The sequence below is a fragment of the Myotis davidii genome, unplaced genomic scaffold (assembly GCF_000327345.1).
Source record: "Myotis davidii unplaced genomic scaffold, ASM32734v1 scaffold110, whole genome shotgun sequence".
In the NCBI taxonomy this organism is placed as follows: Eukaryota; Metazoa; Chordata; class Mammalia; order Chiroptera; family Vespertilionidae; genus Myotis; species Myotis davidii.
The window spans coordinates 1,781,722-1,793,532 of record NW_006283436.1 but is presented as its reverse complement, the minus strand read 5'-3'; the positions used below and the strand labels follow the sequence as shown (position 1 = coordinate 1,793,532).

Below are 11,811 nucleotides of genomic sequence, written 5' to 3'. Positions count from 1 at the left end.
CTTTTTCAGGCGGGCCAAGCCCCCCGCCCCCCGTGACGGAAGCTTCCAGCCTCTCTTTTTTTTCTTTTTTTTCTTCCTCCATCATTGGGGCAAACAAGCCTCCTGCGTGCTCCAGCTCCATGGCTGCTGCCATCATAGTTGAGTTAATCTGCATACTTGCTCCTGATTGGCTGGTGGGCATGGCTTGTGGGTGTAGTGGAGTGATGGAGTAATGGTTAATTTGCATCTCTCTCTTTTATTAGTGTAGATGATTATAGAAAATACATATGAGGTTTACTACATTCCAGATATTACTGTTAGTATTTTATGTTTATCAACTCAATGAATCCTCAGACCTCTGAATCCGATGTACTACTATCACGTTTCATATTAGGTCAGAGACACACAATGCAAAATTGCTCAAGGTCAGAGTTACTAAATGTGAGATAGAGTTTCAAACCCAGTCTGATTTCAAAAATTACTGCTCTTAATCACTGCCCTTTTCAGCTTAAAACAAACAAGCAAAACAAACAAATGACAAACTAAAATTCCAGAGTGTGAAAGATTCTTAGAAAACAAAAACATAATTTTCCATTTCAACCCTCCTATGAATCTTTTTTTTTGGGGGGGGGGAGGGGTCTTGTTTAGGAATTGAAATCATTGCCTAAGAGCAGATTTTAAAAAAGAACAGAAAGTATCACTGAAAAGATATGACATTAGCTATTCAACTCATGTGGTCCTTCACAGAATAATAGAAGCTAAAGAGGAAAGAATAAGAAGGAAAAGAAAAGGAGAAGAATTGCTAAAGATATAATACAGGGTAATATTTTAGAGATGAAACTCCTCAGATGAAAGTGTTCACTAAATACAACATGAATAGGAAAAAGCCTACACCTACATCATTAGGAAGTGAAAAAATGCCAAGAAAAACAAGAGTAGTCTCCAAAAGTGGTCAGAAGAAAAAAGCAGATGAGCTACAAAGAACTGAGGCTGGTGCGAATGAATTTTAGAAGCCTCTGGAACATCACCTTTCTAATTCAGAGATAAAGTAGAATTTAGATGACACACAGATTGGCAACAATTGCTTCTCAGCATATTCTTTAAAGGCCTTTTCTACAATTTTTAACACAATGATTCATATTTTTAAAAAAAGTAAGTCGAAGTGGTACAAAATGTGAGTTTTTAGACATGGAAAACTACGCTGCTATATAAAAGATGGAACTTTTGACATCTCAAACATCAAAACATGCCATCTTTTGCCCTGGCCAGTTTGGCTCAGTGGATAGAGTGTTGGCCTGCGGACTGAAGGGTCCCAGGTTTGATTCTGTTCTAGGGCACATGCCAGGGTTGTGGGCTCGGTCCAACGTGCAGGAGGCAGCCAATTAATGATTCCCTCTTATCACTGATATTTCTAGCTCTCTCTCTCTCTCTCTTCCTCTCTGAAATCAATAAAAATATATTAAAAACAAAACAGAAACATGGCATCTTTTAATGCATTTTTCTCCTGTGTCAATACTGATGCATACATCCCCACTCCAACCCCACCGCTCCTCTTCTCCCCCTAACACCCCTCCTCCCCAATCAGGTCCTACTCCTAGGTTTATCTGTTCTGAAGTTAGGTCCTGGATACACCTCTAGTGAAAAATAAAATAAAGAACATTTCAAACACGTGAAAGTTATCACTTCTTAGGAAGTTGCTAAGGATATGCGTCACTAAAGTAGGCTGCACAAAGAGAAAGCAAATATAAAAATGCAGATAGAAAACAAAAAAGAACCAATCAGAAACAAAGAATACAGTATCTGAAAGGAGACTACATTAGAGGGAATCAACAGTAGATTAGAGAAAGCAGAGGATAAAATCAGCAATTTGAAAGATAAGATCCCAGAAAATACTCAATCAGAATAGCAAAAGGAAAGAATCCAAAACATGAGAAGAGTATACATCAAGTGTATCAACATCTGCATCTGGGGATTCTAGAAGGAAAGAGAGAGCGCAAGAAATTGAAACCTATTTGAAAAAATGACATAAAGCTTCCCTAACCTGGTGAAGGAAACAGACACACATACAGGTCCAGGAAGTACAGAGAGTCCAAAACTGAACCCAAAGAGGCCACACCAAGATACATCATAATTAAAATGCAAACGGTTAAAGACAAAGAGAAAATCTTAAAAGCAGCAAGAAAAAGCAGTTAGTTACCTGCAAGGGAGCTCCCATAAGACTGTCAGCTGATTGCTCAACAGAAACTTTGTAGGCCAGAAGGGATTGCCAAGCAATATTAAAAGGAATGCAGACTGGTGCAGCCACTGTGGAAAACAGTATGGAGTTTCCTCAAAAAGTTAAAAATGGAACTCCCATTCGACCCAGTAATCCCACTTCCAAGAATATATCCCAAGAAATCAGAAATACCAATCGGAAAGGACATATGCACCCATATGTTCATAGCAGCACAATATACAATAGCTAAGATTTGTAAACAGCCTAAGTGCCCATCAACAGATGAGTGTATTAAAAACCTGTGGTACATCTACACAATGGAATACTATGCTACTATAAAAAAGAAGAAACTTTTACCATTTGTAACAGCATGGATGGATCTGGAGAGCATTATGCTAAGCAAAAAAAGCCAGTTGGAGAAAGATAAATATCACATGATCTCACTCATTTGTGGAATATGATGAACAACATAGACTGATGACCAAAAATGGATCCAGAAACAGAGAAGCACCAAACGGACTGTCAAACTTCAGGGGAAAGGTAAGGGAGGGTGTGTGTGTGGGATGTAAGAGATCAACTAAAGGACTTGTAAGCATGAATATTAGCATAACCAATGGTCACAGACACTGTGGCGGTGGGGGCTTGTCCTTGGGGGTGGGAGTGGCAGGGAGGGGTCGATGGGGGGGAAAAGGAGACATATGTAATACTTTAAACAACAACAAAAAAAGAAATTTTAAAAAAAGTGTAAAAAAGCAAGGAGCTACAACCAAGATTACTCTCCTGAGGAGAGCTATAATTTAGAATGGAAGGACAGATAAAGAGCTTTCCAGACAAGAAAAAGCCAAAGGAGTTCATTACCATCAGACTAGTATTGCAAAAATGTCAAAGAATCTTATTTAAGAAGAAGAAAATAAAATGACTAAAAATAAAAATAATAAAATGGCAGTAAATATATATCTATTAATAATTACTTTAAATACAAATGGATTAAATGTTCCAATCAAAATACATAGGGTGGCTGAATGAAAAACAAAACAACACCCTTAAACAATACAGAATTTTAATTTTTTTTTTAAAAAAGCTTGCTGCCTGCAAAAGATTCACTTCAAATCAAAAGACAAAGGCTGAAACTAAGGAATGTAAAAAGTATTTTATGACATTGGAAACAAAAACAAAACAGCTGGCATAGCAATACTTATACCAGAAAAAATAGTCTTTAAAACAAAAAGGATATTACAAGAGATAAAGAAGGACCCAGCAATTCCACTTCTGAATGTTAAGCCAAAGAAACCGAAAACACTAGATTGAAAAAATATATGCATCCATGAGTTCACTGCAGCATTATTTAAAATGGCCAAGATAGGGAAGCAACATAAGTGTCCACCAACAAATGAATAAAGAAGTGGGGCATATACAATGAAATATGACTCAGCCATAAAAAAAAAGAATGAAATCTTGCCATCTGCAACAATATGGATGGACTTAGAGGTATTGTGCTGGGTGAAATAAATTAGACAGAAAAAGACAAAAAACATTGTTATTTCACTTACATGTGAAATCTAAGAAACAAAGTAAATGAACAAGCAAAACAGATCCAGACTCATGGATGTAGAGAACATTTTGAGAGTTGTCAGATGGGAAGAAGGTTGTGGGGGATGAACAAAACGGGTGAAGGAATTAAGAAGTGCAAATTGGTAGTTACAGAATAGTCATGGGGATGGAATGCACAGCATAGGGAATATAGTTAATAATAATGTAATGACTATGTATGGTGTCAGATGGATAGTAGATTTATTGGGGTGATCACTTTGTAACTTATATAAATGTCTGATCACTGGGTTGTTCATCTGAAACAATATAATATTCTATGCCAACTGTAAATAAAAAATAAAATATTTAAAAAATAAAGTAATTTTAAAAATTAGAAAAAATAAAATACAAAAAGACAAAAGGCAATTCCAAATTTTAAGAAAACAAAAAAATTGCATAAATAAAGACATATAACCAAAGAAGAACATCTGGAAATATAATTAACCATTAATTCAAATGATTCTGTGTCTGGCACTGATTTTGCTACTGAGAATATAATAGTGAGGGGGAAAATAATAATTTAGTTAAAACAGATAATAATCATTGTCTTCTTGAAGCTATAGCCAAGAATGTAGAAAGTGACAATAATTTCAGGAATTAGGTGAAATGAAAATACGTTATTTATATTAACAATAAATATTATGTAGAAAAAAATAACAAGGAAAGCAGAGCAAGAATGCCAGGAAGTAGAATGGATATTTCCAATACGATGACCAGGAATGGCTCCACTGAACAGCTGCCACTTGGGTCAAGAATTTAAGGAAGGGAAGGACCAAGCAATGTGGTAGTCTGGGTGAATGAATTTCCAGACTGAGGAAACAGCAGGTGCAAAGGCCCCTTTGACACAATAATATAAATACTTAATTGTAGTGATAAAATAAATGTAAATGAAACCAATTTTAGAAATATAAAAATGAAAGAACCGAGAACAGAACCATGAAGTAGATGTGTGCACTAATACTCTCATCTGACACAGGGAACAATCCCCAAAGCAGCATTAATAGTTAATGGGACAAAAAATAAAGGTACTAGTTTATTACCCACAGTTACAATAGAGAAACCAGAAATAGAGATAAAACTAAATGAATAATGATAGAGAAAAGGTAGAGGGGGGTAGGGTGCGTGAGTGTATAAGGCGTGCGTGCCTGCGTGTGTGTGAACGTGTATGTTAATACATGATGCTTTAAAATGATAAATAAAAAATAGGATGAGGAGGTAGATTACTTTTACCTGGAAAAATGAAGATAAGTATCAGGAAGAAAATGGAAAGAGGTGAGGCTTAAGTGGGAAAAGCTGGACCAAAGAACTATTGATTTTAACCATGTGCATTATTAATTTGATTTAAACACACACATACCCTTTGGAGATTTTCCACTGCTCTTAGAATATAAAAAACCTAAACACAGCCTACAGGGCCCTGCCTGCCTTACCAGCCTCATCTCATGCCTCCCGCTCCTGAACTCTCTGCTTTAGCCACACTAAGTCTCCTTTCAGGTTTCTCTAGCCTCTGAAATCTTCTGTCTAAGCTAGCCCTTCCATATGGAATGTTTCTGGCCCATTACTGCTCCCCAGCCCCGTCCCCGGGCTGATTTATCATTAGGCACAGTAGGCACAAATGCCTAGGGCTTATAATATTTTAAGGTTCCATGAAATGTTTTAATTTCTTTTTTTAAATATATTTTTATTGATTTCAGAGAGAGAGAGAAAGAGAGAGAGAGAGAAAGAAACATCAAGGATGAGAGAGAATCATTGATCGGCTGCCTGCTGCATGCCCCCCTCTGGAGATCAAGCTGCAACCTGGGCATGTGCCCTTGACCAGGATCGAACCTGGGGCCTTTCAGTCCGCAGGCTGATGCTCTATCTACTGAGCTAAACGAGTTAGGGCTGTTTTAATTTCTTATAAAATAATACAAAAAAACCTTTTAGTCCCATGAAATGTTTTAATGTATAATGTTAACATATTTGTCTTCATATCAATATAATTGCAAAATATAATTTTAATATATTTTCTGGAGGCAGGAGACATGAAGGCAAAAGAGTCTAGAGCCCACAAAAGTCATCATGTTATCCCTGCCTGTCCTCCTTCCCAATTCCACTTGGCCCTGTGGCTCCCACTCACCCCTCAGATCTCAGCCTGATTCAGAATAGTACAAGAAGTCCCTGTACATGTTCTTCCATCACCTTGTAACACGAAATAAATTATTGTGTGATTTTGTATTTAATGAAATCAGGAACCATGTCTTACCTTGTTTGCCACTATCTCCCCAGCATGAAGACTTGTATGAAGTGATGTGAGACCCTGAAGGCTGAGAATTTTCTACTGTGCTCTCAAGTCCCTATTCAGTTTTCTGATCCTGGATTTCCTACTTATTATTTAATTTCTTATTGATTCAGTTTCCTCATTTTAAAAATGGGGATGATAATGGAGTTATGAGTTAGAACTGTACCTAGTATATAGTAAACACTATTTAAAGGTTTATTTATTCTCATTCATGTTATTAGATGATTACTATTATTTTTATTACTATTATCATCATTATTATTCCATACATTGGGTGAGGTAAGTGAATGTTTGGTTTGTTAATTCTTTCCCTTTTACTATCTATTATGGAAATATGTTTTAAAAGGGTAGGGTCATTTTAACTTCAGTCACAAATTTTTAGGAAAGAGAGAAAATAGCTATAAAGATAGAAGGAAACTGAGATTTTAGTACCTGAAAATACATAATTATCCATGAATTAAAGACTTTAGGACTTTCAAAATATCCACACTAACCAGTTCATAATTTTACATGATGATACCAGGCTAGAAGAATATTTTCAGCAAAGAATAGTAAATCAGAATTCTCTCAAACATAAATTTCCATGAAAATCTCATAAAAATGAGATGTGGCATTCATTATCTTTTTTATTATTATTTTTTATTTTTATTGATTTCAGAGAGGAAGGGAGAGGGAGAGATAGAAACATCAATGATGAGAGAGAATCATTGATTGGCTGCCTCCTGCATGCCCTCTACTGGGGATCGAGTCCGCAACCCGGGCATGTGCCCTTGACCAGTGTGGAACCTGGGATCCTTCAGTCTGCAGGCTGATGCTCTATTCACTGAGCCAAACCAGCTAAGGCTGTTATCTTTTTTAAAACAAAAATCTTACCTATTTCCCCTGAATAGATGTAGAGACACAGCTGAACACAATTTTCAACAGTGATATTACTTTCTTGGTGTTACAATTTTTTATACATAATTCCGTCTACAGGCAAATAAATATACATACCCAAAGCAGTAAAAATAAAATAAAACCACAGGACCTGAAAAACCTACCAAGGGTTTTTGTTTTGGTAAACATTTATGTTACCATTTAAACTTCAGACTCCTGAGATGGTCCTTGGTATAAAGTGACAGCTTCTGGTTTGATTCCCTCTGGTATTCAAACGATATTCGCCAACCTAAAGACCAGTGTTTGGAGGCTGTACGGCTGGCTATGTGCGTCAATGTCCCAAGGCTTTGCCTCAGGCCTATAATCTCCCCTAATCATTATTCACAATCCCTCCGAAAAGCCTCAAGCTAAAACTGTGATTGCTATTGCTATTTAGAACTAAACTTGCATACTCGTCTTTGAAAATCATTTCTTCTTTCATGATTTTTTTTTTTTGTCTAATTCATGCACCTACAGAGATCCACTAAAGTAAGCATGAAAACCTAGAGCAACAGGCAATCTGTTTGGACTGTTGCTTTCTTCACTAATTTATTAAAAAGATATTTTAATAACAAAAATACTTAGGGACTGCATTGCATAATAAATGCAACTGGATATATAAAGTCCTTAAAGGGGATATGAAAAGCAGTGATTATGGAGAAGAGTTTGGTAAATTCAGAATTTTGTAATACAGTTGTCATAAGACATCGCTTATTCAAAAATCCAAAATAAATTTTTTTAAATGCAAAAATGAATTGAGGGATGCAATGGTTCCTGAAAATCGGAGAATAAGCCAGAGTTAAATCACACCACAAATTTCTTTAACTAGACTTTCACTTTTTTTTTTTACTTTAGGATGTCAAAATATTATTTCTTGACATCTATTCTGCCTAAAGTTCCCACTCTTGGCTTATTTCTAGGATTGAACATTGCAATCCTTTCTCTGTTCTTCCCATAATTCTGTCTGCTTGAGTGATAGTGAAATACAACATCTTACTGAGGAAGGGCTATATGTCTCAGACTCCCTGGGTTAGCGTCAGTTGCCTTACCTCTATAAAAGGGATAATAATAGTTTTTACCGCAAAGTATATGTTAGGATTAAATGAGTCAAATGATAGAAAATATTTAGTAGATTCTCTGGTTTAGAGTAGGCACTCAATAATTGTTACTTATTGTTGTTAATAATGATAACTTTTTAGAACCTTTTAAATGTCGTCTGAGAAAACTGTAAATAAAAACCATTTGCATGACTTTGGACAAACGTGAGTTAAACTCTCTGTTCTTTTGTTTTCTCATTCATAAAATAATATGATCTGACAATACTAACACAAAGATCTCTATTAACTATTAAATCTTACATGATTTTACTTAGCTGTGACTAAGGCTCATACTTATTTTCCTCCTCTGCTTTTCATATACATTGACAATTCTATTTCTAGTTGAGACTAACTTTGCTTTTGTATCCTTCTTTATATAAGAACCATCTCTGATTATGTTCTGTACTCTTTCTGGCAGCAGTAATCATGGGATATCTTACTAATTTCCTATGAACTATTATATTCACTACCAAACGCCACAGAAGACCCTAAGAAAGTATGCTTTCTTGCCCGTCTGATGTGGTTCAATGGATGAGCATTGGCCTATGAACTAGGAGGTCATGGTTCGATTCCTGGGCAGGGAACATGCCTGGGTTATGGGCTCAATCCCCAAAAAAAAAAAATTACTGTTTTTTTTAACTGATACCTTAAAAAGTAATTAGATATTAATCACATAAAACATGTAAAGATGCTGCTATAAAAAAAGAAGGAACTTTTAACATCTGCAACAACATGGATGGAACTGGAGAACATTATGCTAAGCGAAATAAGCCAGTCAGAGAAAGATAAATATCACATGATCTCACTCAATATGTGGGATATACTGATCAACATAACTTAATGAACAAGAATAAATCGATCTAGAGACAAATGGTAGGGGGGGGGGTAGAACGACCAAAGGACTTGTATGCATGCATATTAGCATAACCAATGGACATAGACACTGGGAGCTTGCCTGGGGTAGGAAGGGCTGGGGCGGGGTCAGTTGGGGAAAAAGAAGACAAATGTAAAACTTTAGACAATAAAAGAAAAAAAACATATAAAATTTTGTATTCCATCTAAACCAAGGATTCAAAAAAAAAAAATCTGCTACGTTTCTGGAGAGGTATATGTCAAGTTTTATTCAAAAGTCTTGAAAAATTCCCCATTAATGTAGTAAAACAATTTGCAATTTAGGACAGTACCTTCTGAGGACAGAAAAATAATATCTATATTGTGGTGTAAAAAGAGTTATAGCTTCTAATAAGGCTTATCTTCAGTAAAAATGGAAACTGAGGCTTTTTATTGATATAACTTTAGTAACAAAAAAGTATGGGTCATAGATGTATGTACATTTAAAGCATGAAAAATTAGTAACACATTTTTTTTTGGTCACAAGTAGTCAGTATATTACATTCTTATGGAGGCTATTTTAAAATTCTAAATTACAAAACACTAATCTTAGCTAATGTTGATGTTCGGTATAACATTATAAGTATGTTGTAGTGGAAGTCACTGATTTCAGCAAGAAAAACTATGGCAGATGTAAAATACAGGTTAGGTAAAACTACCTTTAGAGTAACTCTGATACTGAAATATTAATAGATGAAATAAATTAATGTCTGCATTTGCTTCAACATACCTCAAGAGTTTTAAAAGAAAAAGATTAGCCATGAGTTGTTAATTATTGAGGCCAGATTGAAATACATGGGGTTTATTAAATCCCGGTGCATGGATTTGTGCACTGGTGAGGTTCCATGACTTGGCCTGTGCCTTCTCGCAATCTGGGACCCTTCGGGGAATGTTGGAGAACTGGTTTCGGCCCGATCCCTGCAGACCAGGATGAAGGACCCCTCTAGTATGCATACAAGATCTTTGGTTAATCTCTTCCCACCCTCTCCCCTCACCCCTCCCCTCCGAGATTCATCAGTCTGTCCCATGTTTCCATGCCTGTGCATTGAGCATCTGTTCCATGGTGGTCATTATGCATTATAGCTACTGGCTGGTCAGCCAGTCGGCTGGTCACTTAGGCTTTTATATCTATAGAATAGATTCTCCCAAATCTTCTATGTTTGAAACTATCCAGAATAAAGTTTTTTAGAAAAAGCCAATGCACATACAGGCGCCAAATTCAGAATCCATGAAGATGACAATGATTTAACCTCATAAAATGCCAAGCTTACATGGCAAAATTAAAATACATAAAATAAAACAAAACATAAAAAGAGGAAAATGAGGGAAAACATAATTGTAACATGTGATTTACAGTGTTAATATTCGTAATGCGATTCTTGATTCTTTGCAATCAAAAAAATCCATTAAAAAGCCTAAGAAAAATTTGAAATGGGGCATAAGTGAGATGGCCATAAAAGAAAAAGAATGGACAAATGAAAGTATGAAAAGACATTTATCTCACTAGCAATCAAGTAAATGAAAATTAAAATACCATATACTTTTCTCATATCAGATTTATGTAAAACAAAAACAGTTACTATCAAATGACAAAACTACAGTGAAAGTGGTACTCTTCTATACTGCTGGTAAAAATGCAGTTGGTAGACTTTCAGTATATTTACTCTTTGATACCAATTCCCTTTTTTAGAATATACCATAAGCTAGTATTTTCCAAAGTGTTAAGTGGGATGTTATCAGGTGTGTATTATGTGTATGTGTGCAAGTCTAAATTTAATTTGAAATGTAAGTGTATACAATGGCACTTAAATATATTCCCCTTTAAAATTTTCCTTTTGCTTTTTATAACATAGACTTTATTTTTTAGAGAAGTTTTGGACTCAGCAAAGTTGAGTGGAAACTAGAAAGATTTCCCATATGCCCCCTTCCCACACTTACACAACTTCTCCAACTCTCAACAGCCCAAAGACAGGTTTTATTTTAAGAAAGGATCTATAATCAAATAAGTTTGATTTCTAAGACCTTAGTATACTACTAAATATTGGAATTCTTCAAGATGGTGGGTAATAGTGTTTTCTTATATTGTAGGTCCTGGAACCCTTTCATCAGAGAGCATGCTTAGGAACTAAGGTTCTACAATACTTACTTTTGGAACTTGTCCTAAACATCATTAGACATGAATACAAAGATGTATGCACAAGTACATTCACTGAAGTCATGTTAACCACAGGGAGATATTGGAAACATCTCAAATACCCAATAATTGGAAAATGGGTATACAATTTATATTATACCTTTAAATTAGATTATTATATGACCTTTGACAATGCTAATGTGGATGATATTTACTGGCATAAAAAGTGCCACAACTTGCTAAGTGAAAGAAGCACTGTAGACAAAGAGTGTTTAATTTGTATCCTATGGTTGCCAGTCATAATCTTAATAATTATATAGATATGTATTATAGATGCATCAAATTCAGCAAGAATTACAACAAAATAAAAAAAATGGTTATCTCAAGGTAGTAGGATTATTATACATTTCTGTACTATTATATATATGCATATATATATATTTTTTTTTTTTACAATGAACATGTATTAGTTTTAGAATAGAAAATGTTTTTATAGAGGCAATGTGATTATGTGCCTTAATCCTTTGGCATTTTAATCTCTGGATGTCAGAAGATGCTCTTAATATTTAATAAAAATTAAATTCACAGACAAGAAAACTATAATTATATGAATAATTCATGGAGAGAAAAACACACAATTCCTACCTTCTGGAGACAAACTTAAAAACATAACAAGTGCTGTGAGACCCAGCAGCGTAATGGAGGCAGC

General features: G+C 35.2%; 1 protein-coding gene across 1 annotated transcript in view; it reads right to left on the bottom strand.

The window, feature by feature from the left end:
* MBD5 (methyl-CpG binding domain protein 5) overlaps window positions 1–11,811 on the bottom strand; it is a 159,750-nt gene extending 147,939 nt beyond the window's left edge. The window contains exon 1 of the mRNA XM_015563760.1: window positions 11,748–11,811. The gene's annotated coding sequence lies outside the window, so the exon portion shown is untranslated. The remainder of the gene's footprint in view (window positions 1–11,747) is intronic.